Source organism: Lithobates pipiens, unplaced genomic scaffold (genome assembly GCF_037356315.1).
Source record: "Lithobates pipiens isolate NorthernLeopardFrog02 unplaced genomic scaffold, aLitPip1_a1.2 Scaffold_28, whole genome shotgun sequence".
NCBI lineage: Eukaryota > Metazoa > Chordata > Amphibia > Anura > Ranidae > Lithobates > Lithobates pipiens.
Genome location: NW_027507789.1, coordinates 111315727 through 111326934, shown reverse-complemented (window position 1 = coordinate 111326934; position 11208 = coordinate 111315727). Strand labels below are relative to the sequence as shown.

General features: G+C 44.9%; 1 pseudogene; it reads left to right on the top strand.

Moving 5' to 3' along the window:
* Nucleotides 1-7349: 7349 nt before the first annotated feature.
* LOC143935566 (cofilin-1 pseudogene) lies at nt 7350-8127 on the top strand (annotated as a pseudogene).
* Nucleotides 8128-11208: the final 3081 nt, after the last annotated feature.

Below are 11208 nucleotides of genomic sequence, written 5' to 3'. Positions count from 1 at the left end.
CAATGAGCATGCATGGGATCGAGCGGTGAATGCTGGGAGCACAGCATTCACTGCTCCCGGAAATAAATGCTTGTGGGCTTCAAATGCCCACAAGCAAAATGAAAACCATCAGGATACATTTATATAACATCATATTGCTGACTAAATTGGAAAGCAGGAGAAAGATTTAACACAGCAAGTGAGTACTATCTGTGCATTACTAAAGTAGTTCAATGACCCAGAAAAAAAAAAAAAAAAGATCGGTCAATGGAATCCCGCTTTAAGTAAATGTATGCTATGCCTATAGTTGCCACGGGGGGCTGCCAAGAGCACATACCTTTCATGCCCGATCTGTCTGCTTGGTGTCCACGCTCTATGCTCCTCCAGCCATGCTCCAGGAAGGATGAAGGTAAGGGTTTTTTTTTCCTTCTGGGATTCTCCCTCCACGGATTAGGGGACTGAAACAGGCCTGGGCAGAGAGCGGTAACATACCGCACCTTCACATCCACCGGCCCTTCCCTCTCCTCTGCTCCCGCGGGAAACGCTTGTTTTAAAAAAGCGAGCGGGGGGGGGGGGAGCACTACACAGGCTACACAGGCTTTAAAGTGCACTCTTTTTCAGATGCACACAGCCGATGGAGGGACACAGAGCTGACAGGCGCATGTAAGTGTGGAAGACACAGGCACCAGGCAGCATTTACTTAGTCTTTGTAGCAGCTGCAGTTGCTGAACTACAGTGCTCAGCAGTCAGTGCATTTTTTTGTGGTACCCCTACCTTTTGTTGCTTTGCACTATGGGTAGAAGAGGTACAAGTACTGAAGAATATGGGCTCTAAGGGGTCCCCTTCAGGCTCTGAGGACCCGGGAGAGCAGTCGGGGTCAGGGGCTGCAGCTGCTTCTGGCACTTCAGCCCCTGTGTACATTACACAGGAGTTTTTTTCCTCAACCATAAACGGTTTAGAGGAAAGATTAGTGGCCCTGATCACATCTTCACTTAGTGGAAGAAAACACACTAGGACCCCCCCTGTCACCCAGGATCCTTAGCGTGAGGAACTCTGGGATAAAAGGAGAGGAATCCCCCTCATAGGATCGGGAGGAGACTGATGATTCCACTTCTGAGCAATCTAGTGGAGAAGGGCCCTCTTCAGCTTCTCAGGATGAGAAGATGTTGGTGAAAATTCTTGCTGGATTGGTCCTTTCTATGTTTAAGTTACCCGTACCTGAGTCAGTTAAAGAACCCACTTCTTCTCTGGGTTCACTGAAACCTCTTCAAACTGCACATGCTTTTCCTGTTCATGGTGTGCTGGAAAAGCTTATCTATTCTGAATAGGATCACCCAGATAAACATTTTTTTTTCCTCCTAAAAAGTTTTCTACACTTTATCCTATGGAGGAAAAATTTACTAAGATGTGGTATATACCGGCAGTTGATACCGCCATTTCCTCCGTAAACAAAAGCCTGACTTGTCCTGTTGACAACGCTCAGATGCTTAGGGATCCAACTGATAAGAAAATGGAATTCTTATTAAAAAATGGTTTCTCCTTGGCAGGTTCAGTAGCTCAACCTGCAGTGGCAGCAATTGGAGACTGTCAATATTTGAGAGACCAGGTAAAGCTTTAAGCACCTGTTTAACATGAACAGCAAGCCCTGGGGGTTAGCTAACCTGCCAGCAGCTTTGTGTTTTGCTGTTGATGCTATCAGAGATTCTATCTTATGGCTGAAAAATTGGTCAGCCGAATCACCATGTAAGAAACTCCTGGCAGGATTTCCCTTTCGTGGTGCAAAACTGTTTGGAGAGGATTTGGACAATTATATCCAAAGGATCTCTAGTGGGAAAAGCACCATTTTACCAGTCAAGACAAGACGTAAACGTCCCTCCTTTAAACGGGCACTTTCTCCAGTGCCAGGGTCATCAGCCTCCAGGCAGTCACGACGGCCTCCTCCGTCAGGCTCAAAGGTTAAAACTCAGAGTCAACCCCAGGGACAAAAGAAGTTCTGGGGGAGAAGGTCTTCAAGACAAAACGCTAAGACCTCCTTATGAAGGGGTGCCCCCGCTTGCTCGAGTGGGGGGAAGACTACTAAAGTTCTCAGGGCTCTGGCAGGAGGAATTTCGGGACAAATGGGTGGTCTCCACAATAACTCTAGGTTACAAACTAGAATTCCAAGAATTCCCTCGTTTCCTCAGATCAAATGTACCCAGAGACTCAGAGAAAAAGAAGTCTCTCCTTCTAGCGTTGGAGCGACTATTGTCGCAAAAAGTTATCATGGTAGTTCCCATGCAAGAGCAGGGAATGGGGTTTATTCAAACCTTTTCACAGTACCAAAGCCAAAACGGAGATGTCAGACCCATTCTAGATCTCAAAGATCTAAACCGATTTCTAAATATATGGTCCTTTTGCATGGAATCGATCCAATCGGTAGTCTCCATCCTACAAGGAGGAGAACTTCTGGCGTCAATAGACATCAAGGATGCATACCTGCATGTAACTATTTTCCCTGCTCATCAAAAATTCCTGCGTTTCGAAGTAGAAAAACGCCACTTTCAGTTGCCTTTCGGGCTAGCTACTCACCTCGGGTGTTTACAAAGATCTTGGCCCGTCCTCTCCAGATTACGGGCCCAAGGTATAACAATAATAGCATACCTAGACGACTTGCTCTTGATAGACCGGTCGGTAGCCCTCCTGGACCAAAATTTGGTCACCACAATCAACTACCTGGAATGCCTAGGTTGGGTCCTCAACTTAGAGATGTCTTCTTTAAAACCAGTAAGGCCGCGTACACACGGGCGGATTGTCTGGCCAACTAAGTTCGTCAGACAATCCGACAGACAGTCCGTTCAAAATTTGCATGAACGGACTTGACCACACACGATGAGCAGACAGTCCGCTGAAAGCTTGCGCGATGACGTGTACGGCACGTACGACGGGACGAAAAATTCGGCGTCCAATACACTGCAATGCAACCTTCGCCGTGTAAATCCTTTCTGAGCATGCGCCAAACTTAGTCTGTCGAACTAGCCTACTCACGAGCGGACTGTCCGCTGAAACCAAGTTTGGACGGACTGTCTTACGGAAATTCCATAAGACTTTGTTCGTCAGACAATCCGCTGAAAAAGTCCGCTGAAGCCCACACACGAGCGGATTGTCCGCTGAAACACTGTTCAGCGGACTAAGTTGGGCAGACAATCCGCACGTGTGTACGCGGCCTTAGTCTCATTCAAGGCTACTGCAAATCAGTATCCTATCTGCCTGGAACAAAAAGGTTCAGGCATTAGATTTTCTGATGCATCTGTTCCCTACAACGCGTCGGAGCCTCAGCTGGTGGTTGATACCCAAAAATCTGCGGAAAGGAAATCCTTTTTACCAGTTACCTAGACAGTGGTAACAACAGATGCCAGTCTTTCGGGTTGGGGGGCAGTCCTGGAACAGTTGACTGTCCAACGGAGATGGTCCAAGACCGAGAAGGCCTTACCCATCAACATTCTGGAGATCCGTGCGGCGTATCTAGCCCTAAAAGCCTGGACACTCAGGTTGCAGGGTTGCCCTGTCAGGATCCAGTCCAACAATGCCACAGCAGTGGCTTATATCAATTACCAAGGGGGCACTAAGAGTCGTGCAGCTCACAGAAGTAAACCAGGTCTTAATCTAGGCAGAAAGACGTGCCATGCATATCAGCAGTCTTCATTCCGGGGGCAGAGAACTGGCAGGTGGACTACTTGAGCCGCCAGCAGTTAGTCCCAGGGGAATGCTCTCTTTACCCTGACATCTTCTTGGCCACATGTCAGAGATGGGGGGTTCTGGATGTAGATCTCTTTGCGTTTAGGTTCAGCAACAAGGTCAACAACTTTGTGTCAAGAATGAGGGATCCTCTTGCATGCGGGACAGATGCGTTGGTAACTCCATGGCATCAGTTCTCTCTCATTTATGCATTCCCTCCTATTCTGCTACTGCCAAGACTTCTTTGCAGGATCAGACAGGAGAAGAAGTCGGTGCTTCTGGTGGCCCCAGCATGGCCCAGAAGAGCTTGGTATGCAGAAATAGTGAAGATGGTGGTAGGCTCTCCTTGGACCCTACCGTCCCGTCCAGACCTGCTATCCCAGGGACCGGTATTCCATCCTACCTTACAAACGCTAAATTTAACGGTTTGGCTATTGAAACCCACATTCTGAAGAATCGTGGGCTTTCGGGCCCTGTGCCATCTACCTTGATTAATGCAAGAAAGCCAGCTTCCAGAATTATTTATCACAGAGTCTGGAAAGCATATGTCTCCTGGTGTGAATCCAGGGGTTGGCACCCCAGAAAATATGTCATAAGCAGAATCCTCAAATTTCTGCAAAATGGATTAGAGATGAAACTGGCCTTGACTACCATCAAGGGCCAAGTCTCTGCCTTATCGGTTCTGTTTCGACGTCCACTTGCTTTGCATTCTTTGGTCCGAAGCTTTATACAAGGGGTAACGTGCCTTAATCCCCCATTTAGGGCGCCTCTGAACCCCTGGGATTTAAATTGGGTTCTGTCAGCTTTACAGAAGCAGCCTTTTGAACCGATACATCAAATTCCCTTAGTCCTGTTGACAAGGAAATTAATTTTTCTGGTGGCCATTTCTTTTGCCAGAAGAGTATCAGAATTAGCGGCCCTCTCTTGTAAAGAACTGTATCTGATAATGCACAAGGATAGAGTGGTGTTACGCCCTCATCCTAGTTTTCTACCGAAGGTGGTCTCAGGTTTTCATCTAAACCTAGAAATTGTTTTGCCTTCCTTTTTTCCAAATCTCTGCTCTATGGAAGAGAAGTCACTACATTCTTTGGATGTAGCGAGAGCAGTCAAAGCCTATCTGGAAGCGACGGCTCAGGTTCGCAAAACGGATGTTTTGTTCGTATTGCCAGAGGGTCCTAAGAGAGGACAGGCAGCATCAAAATCTACCATTGCTAAATGGATTTGACAAGTAATTGTTCAAGCTTATGGTTTGAAGCAAAAGATTCCGCCTTTTCAGATCAAGGCGCACTCCACTAGGGCTATTAGTGCTTTGTGGGCAGTGCATCACCAAGCCTCCATGGCTGAAATCTGCAAGGCTGCAACCTGGTCATCAGTTCATACATTAACCAAATTTTATCAGGTGGATGTGAGAAGGCATGAGGACATCGCCTTTGGGTGTAGTGTGCTGCAGGCATCGGTACAGGGTCCTCAGGTCTGATTACACCCTATGTTGTGTGGTTCCCCTCCCCTCAGCATTGTTCTGGGACATACCATCAGTAATTACTGAGTCTCTGTGTCCCATGATGAAAGAAAAGAAAGAAAATAGGATTTTTTTTAACAGCTTGCCTGTAAAATCCTTTTCTTTTGAGGTACATCACGGGATACAGAGGTCCCTCCCCTCTTCTAATACACTTATATTGCTTTGCTACAAAACTGAGGTACCTCCAGTAGGGGGAGGGGTTATATGGGGGATTGAACTTCCTGTCTAGGGTGTGCCAGTGTCCAATCACCTAGCGATATCCTAGAACCCATCAGTAATTACTGTAAATATAATTTTATTAAACTCCAAACAAGGGAAGACAGTCCCCAGGGTACAATACAAGCAGGTAGATACAGAACATCAGACAAATACATAAGTCTTATCAAGACTATACAGAAGATACCCATCAGGTTTTCCCCCTTCAAGAAATATCCAGAAAAAAAAAGGAAAAAATAAGGGAAAAAAAAAACATAGCCAAGATCCAGGGTCTCCCTAGTACCAAACCCCCCTAGCCCAACCCCTCTCCGGGGGTGGGGGGGGAACCATCTCTCCCATTTTCACTCTTTTCTACAGGGATAAAAAAAAAAAAAAAGAAAAAAAAAAAGGGGGTATAAGTACACTAGATCGAAACGTGTACTAAAAACAAAGTAACTGCTTTTACTTGTGTTCCTCCTGCCGCACTCTTAGAGTCCCATGCGGCAAAGTAGAACTTGGCAGAGCCGAACAGGGCGCAATGGCAAGTGATAGCGCATAGACCTTACCAAAAGGACTACCAATCCTTAAGACACCTGAAGGCTACGTCCTTCCAGCGAGAGTAAGAAAACATTCCAAGGATCCCATGTCTGTTTGAAAGTTTCTTGTTTATTCTGAGCTATCTGGATCAGATCTTCCATTTTCTTTATATCCTCTATTTTCCTGATCCACTGTGCAATAGAGGGGGAGGAACTCTGTTTCCAGTAAAGGGGGATGCAGGACTTCGCTGCATTCAATAGATGTCGCATAATAGATTTTTTATACTGCTTAATGGGAATCTGGGAATGATGTAGAAGAAAAAAAACAGCCTCTTCTGGAATGGAGAAATCTGTAAACATTTGGGTTATACGGCGGATTTCCTTCCAGAAATCCAACAATCTAGGGCATGACCAAAAAATGTGGAGCAACGTGCCCTCGTTTTCGCCACATCTCCAGCACCTGTCTGAAGCAGATGGAAAGCATTTACGTTTTTTCGACGGAGTTAAGTACCACCTAGTGAGGATTTTAAAGTTCATCTCTTGTATCTTAGTACACAACGAGGTTTTAAAGGTCAAAGTGATAATACGTTGTTTCTGTATTGGGGAGAAAACACACCCAAGGTCTCTCTCCCATCTCGCTAAACAAGACAGGTGGAGGTGGTCCTCTGGCTTATTCAAGAGAGCATAAATCTGGGAGAGGCTATGAGCCAAGGGACTTTCACTCCTACATAATATCTCAAATCTTGTTGGGGGACTAGTGAAGGCTGGGGGATTAGGAATGGAGTGTAAGAAGTGGTGTAATTGCACCGCCCTCCAAAATGTTAAGCGATATAACCCCAATGGGTCCATTAGGGAGGGCATAGATGGCCACCGCCCATTGATAACGAATTTCGATGCATGATCTAGTGCTGAATCCCTGAGGCCTTTGTACTCTTGGGGATAATTCCCCGGCTCAAAATGTGGATGTCCTAATATAGGGTACAGAGGAGATGTCAGGGATGTAAGCTTATTCTGGGATGCAATTAAGTGACCAATTTTCAGTGTCGCCCCAATAGTAGGGTGTAATTTTATCTCTACCGGTAGTGCTTGATAGCACCAAATGGCACTTCTCAAGGGGAACCCTGATTGAGATTGCTCTAGTCGAACCCAAAGCTTAATATGACTGTTACGATTCCAGTCTAAAATACGCTCTAAGTGGGAAGCCAAATAATAGCGTCGTAAGTCAGGTAAGGCCAACCCCCCCTGCTGTTTGGATAGAGTTAATTGGGAGCACTTAAGTCTGGGTTTTTTATGTGCCCATATAAATTGAGTGATCAAAGTTTGAATTTGTTTGAAGAAGGAAACCGGGATCCGAATCGGAAGAGCTCGGAAAAGGTATATAAACTTAGGAAGTATACTCATGACGGCCTTTCTCAGCGGAGAGTCAGTGACACCGGCTGTCTTTTCTTCACATCGCCTATTCCCTCTTCGCTTCATTCAGCCACCTCTACCCCGAGTGAAAGATGGCCTCAGGTGTGACGGTATCTGACCAAGTCCTTATATTATTCAATGCTATGAAGCTGCACAAAAGTTTAGAAGATAAAAGTAAGCGTATTAAGGCAGTCCTATTTTGCTTAAGTGCTGACAAGAAAATGATTATCCCGGAAGAAGGCAAGGAGATCTTGGTTGGAGATGTTTCCGAGACTGCTGACCCTTACAAGTGCTTTGTGGAAATGCTACCACCAAATGACTGCCGATATGCCCTCTATGACTGCTGCTATGAGACAAAGGAGAGCAAGAAAGAGGAGCTAATCTTTATATTCTGGGCACCTGATTCTGCTCCATTGAAAAGCAAAATGATATATGCCAGTTCTAAAGATGCAATCAAGAAGAAATTTACAGGCATCAAACATGAATATCAGGTAAACTGCCTTGCTGATAGACTTGGAGGTAGCAACACCTCTGTAATCTCTGTCGAAGGATTCCCCTTGTGAAGACCTCATTGCCTCCCTTCCCAATGTCTGTGCCACTTCATAAAGGGGCTTCCATGTAACCATAATCCCTGACAGTCTCCTGTTCCCAGTCCTTGAAAGCCTTCTTGAAGAAGAGAAATGTTCATTCTACAGGCAGCCTTCTAGAAGCCATTTACCTGCATACATGAATCCAGTATAGTTTTTTTTTTTTGAAAGTTATTTAATTTTGATTTACAAAGGTAGCTTTCTTTCTAGCCACATTTTCTGTCCTTTTTTCTGTGCTTGTCGAGTTATTTTGCCAAATGCAGCCTGGCATTTATTACACTCCCACATTCCTGTATCTACAAGACGACAATTCGGCTTTGACCTAGATGACCAAAAATGTTTGGATCAAACTGCTGCCCCTAGCACTTTGTGGCTGATCATATTTTTACCTTTTATGTAGAGATGGCTTCATTGTGCTGTTGTGTAAATTGAGTGCACCTCAATATTCCACTTTCAACATTCCTTATTTTATCTGGCATCTGCAAGGTAAATTTGTATTTTTGCTGAATAATGTAACTTAAGCCTACAACTTTTTTTTTAACTTGTAAACATAGCACACCTGTTTGCCCCGACCCAGCATTCCATATTTCATTTTAAAAATGGATGGCCACATTTAGTGTATTTTGCCAATTCCCTCAATGCTGTGACCCTCATCTGTTTTTAGGGTCTTATGGATGGGTTGTAGACATTTAGGTGGCTGAAGCCTCTCTTCACCTCTACAGTTCTTCCCATCAAAATTACATGTTCATTGCAGTCTCAACTTCCTTTTGTTTTGCGTTACTAATATGGAAGTCATATTGGCAGATAAGCATTAATAAAATAACAAAAGTAAAAGAAAAAAAAAAAAAAAAAGGAAGTATACTCATTTTAATTAAGTTGCATCTCCCGAACCAGGAGTGAAGGCCCGAGTGCCACTTATGCAACAGGCTGCGAGTTTTAACCAAAAGACTGGGGAAATTCAACTTAAATGTATGCCCAATATCTGCTGGGATGTGAGTACCTAAGTATTTAAGCGCTGAGTCAGTCCACTTAAGATGGAAACCTGATTGCAGGTCCTGTAGTACATTCGGAGAAATAGCTATCCCCATAGCCTCAGATTAAAAAAATTTTATTTTCAAGTGTGAGAGCTTCCCGTACAACTTAAATTCTCAGAATAAGTTTGGCAAGGAGACTCTGGGATTTGTGAGTGAAAACAGCATATCATCTGCAAAAGCCGATATTTTACATTCAGTGGTGCCCATATGGAGCCCCATAATGTCTGAATTCCGACGAATAGAAGCTAGTAAAGGTTCCAGGGACAGTACAAATAAGAGGGGGGACAACGGGCAACCTTGTCTAGTCCCGTTCCTTATGTATATCGGAGATGTAAGCACCCCATTCACCTTAGCTTGGGCTGAGGGTCGTGAGTATATCTTCCTAATCCATGTCAACATCCGGTCTCCCAGTCCTATATACTGAAGGTCTGAAAACATAAAATTCCAATTAACTCTATCAAAGGCTTTCTCAGCATCCGTATTTACAAGGACACATGAGGTCTTTGTAGATTTTGCTTTGTGTACCAAATCAAGCACCTTAATAGTATTATCCCTAGCTTCTCTGGTGGGGATAAACCCCACCTGGTCAGCATGGATAAGGGATTGCATATGTCGAGCCATTCGGGTTGCCAGGATTTTAGAGAATAATTTCAGATCTAAATTAAGTAGGGAGATAGGCCTATAGCTCCCACAGAGCCCTGGATCTTTTTCTTCCTTTGGGATCAATGCGATATGGGCTATAAGGGTATCTAGTGGGAAATCCACGTTCGAGCTCAGGGCCTTAAATAAATTCACTAATTGTGGGCCAAGGATAGGAAGGAAGGTCTTATAATATTGTGCCGTATATCCATCTGGGCCCGGCGCTTTCCCCAGCTTCAGCGAACTCACTACGGTTTGGACTTCTTCTAATGTGATCGGGTTTTCCAAAGATTCCTTTGACTCTGATGAAAGGGTCTTTAAGCCAGCACTAGCTACATAGCTATCTATATCGGTTTGCCTTATATCTGAGTCTGGTATATTGTAAAGATTAGTATAGAATTTCCCGAAAACTTCCGCTATTTGTGTCGGGGTTGAAACCCTTTGGCCCTTGTCCATCATCATCTGTGGTATAAAAGAAGCCGATTTCAGTTCCTTGACAGATTTTGCCAACAATTTCCCGCACTTATCTCCTGACTCATAGGTCAGTTTGCGGCAAAATTGGAGTGCTGCCTTTGCTTTGTAGTGAAGCAGGTCTATAATCTGGTTGCGGAGTATCCCCAGTTCAATCTCCGATCCTCGTGACGGGGCATGTTTATGTTGTGCCTCTGCGTGAGCCAGGTCATAATAGAGTTTGGTCAGTTGTTCGTTACGTAATCTCTTAATACGTGCCCCGTGTTTAATAAGTATTCCCCGAAGCACCGCTTTGTGGGCCTCCCAAATTATCCCTTGGTCACAATCCTTTGTATCATTTTCCTGAAAGTAGAGGCCCAGTTCTTTTGTTACATCCGCCATAACTTCTGGTGTCTGTAGAAGGCTCTCATTTAGGCGCCAAAAAGTAGATCTAGGCGAGAACTGCCTAGAAAGCACGTATGTAATACTTACCGGGGCGTGATCAGACCATGTAATATGACCAATGGAAGAGGCACTCACTAAATGCAGCTGATCATGCGGTATCAAGAAAAAATCTATCCTCGAGTATGATCTATGGGGGGGGGGGAGAATAGAAAGAGTAGTCCCGTTCCCCTGAATGCTGTAAGCGCCAAACGTCTATTAATTGATCGGCCAATAAACATTTAGATATCCGTTTCCTTACCGCCACAGGGATCGAGGAACGGGAGGTGGAAGTATCAAATGATGGCGAGAGGGGGACATTAAAGTCCCCTCCCAGTATCATCTGGCCATCACGAAAATCCCGTAGTTTATGTAAAGTCGTATTGAGAAACACATCCTGGCGTTCATTAGGGGCATACACTGTAGCAAAGGTAAAAACAAGTTCTCCCATTTTACCTTTAACAAACAGAAAGCGCCCCTCAGGGTCGTCCAGTAAATCCTGCCTGACCCAAGGGAGGCCACTAGAAATCATAATGGAGACCCCTTTAGTTTTAGACGTTAAATTGGTAGAGTGGTAAACATGGGTGAAAGCTCGCGAGTGTAATATCGGGAGGTTGGTCGTTTTGAAATGGGTTTCTTGGAGGAATGCTACATCTATATGGGATGTCTTCAACTCCCGCTGGAGCAAGCGCCTTTTTTCAGGG